The sequence below is a fragment of the Furipterus horrens genome, unplaced genomic scaffold, assembly GCF_987537825.1.
Source record: "Furipterus horrens unplaced genomic scaffold, mFurHor1.1.pri manual_scaffold_3, whole genome shotgun sequence".
NCBI lineage: Eukaryota > Metazoa > Chordata > Mammalia > Chiroptera > Furipteridae > Furipterus > Furipterus horrens.
In genome coordinates this window covers 131,865,633-131,866,868 of record NW_028327173.1, presented here as the reverse complement: position 1 = coordinate 131,866,868, position 1,236 = coordinate 131,865,633, and the positions used below count along the sequence as shown (strand labels likewise).

Here is a 1,236-nt window from a genome sequence, read left to right as displayed (position 1 = left end):
CAGACTTATCAAGAGAAAAAGAGGACCCAAATAAATAAAATCAGAACAAAAGAGAAGAAATTACATCTGATACCACAGAAATATAAAGGGTGGTAAAAAATTACTGTGAGCAACTATATGCCAAGAAGTTGGACAACCTGGTCAAAATGGACAATCTTTCAAAATTGAATCAAGTAGAAAAAGGTCTGAACAGACCAATTACAATGAGTGAAATTGAAGCAGTAATTTAAAAAAATATTCTGGTGTACAAAAGCCCAGGACCAGATGCCTTAAAAGGTGAATTTTTGTCCCTGACCTGGGTAGAGTTGCACCTGGTTTGGTGGTGCTAATCTCATATCAGCCAGGGACAAAGTAACTCCTTGTTTATCCCAGGTTGGCTTTTGGTTTGTGCCCATGCCTGGTTCATGCCTTGGAGACATGGATATTAAAAAAAAAAAAAGGTGAATTTTACAAAGCATTTAAAAAAAGAACTAACTCCTATCATTATCAAACCATTCCAAAAAATTCAAGAAAAGAGAAGACTCCCAAACTCTTTGTATGAACCTGGTATTATTCTAATTCCAAAACCAAGTAAAGATACAACAAAGAAAGACAACTACAGACCAGTATTTCTGATGCACATAGATGCTAAAATCCTCAACAAACTATTGGTAATCCCAATCCAGCAAAACAATAAAAGGATCATATACCTTAATCAAGTGGGATCCATCCCAGGGATGTGAGGATGGTACAATATTTGCAAATCAATAAATGTAATATACCACATAAACAGAATGAAAGAAAAAGATTAAGTGATCTATCAATAGATCCTGAGAAAGAGTCTGATAGAATCCAGCACCTGTTTATGATAAGATGCTCAGTAAAGTGGGAATAGAGGGAACATACCTCAACATAATAAAGGCCATATATGAGAAACCTATAGCCAACATCATACTCAGCAGGCAAAAACTAAAAGTCTTCCCCTTAAGATCAGAAACAAGACAAAGGCATCCACTTTCATCATGCTTTTTCAACATAGTATTGGAAGTTCTAGCCACAGCAATCAGAAAAGAAAAAGAAATAAAAGGCATCCAAATAGGAAAAGAGGAAGTAAAATTGTCATTACTCGCAGACGAATGATAGTATACATAGAAAACCCTATAGGCTCCACCAAAAAACTACTCAACTTAATAAGTGAATTTGAAAAAATAGCAGGATACAAAGTCAATATTCAGAAATGAAGGGCTTTTTTGTATA

At 34.9% G+C, this 1,236-nt stretch overlaps 1 non-coding gene across 1 annotated transcript; it reads left to right on the top strand.

Moving 5' to 3' along the window:
- Positions 1-285: 285 nt before the first annotated feature.
- LOC150015964 (small nucleolar RNA SNORA48) lies at positions 286-421 on the top strand. The gene has a single exon (XR_016510362.1). It is a non-coding gene; the product is annotated as a small nucleolar RNA SNORA48 (small nucleolar RNA).
- Positions 422-1,236: the final 815 nt, after the last annotated feature.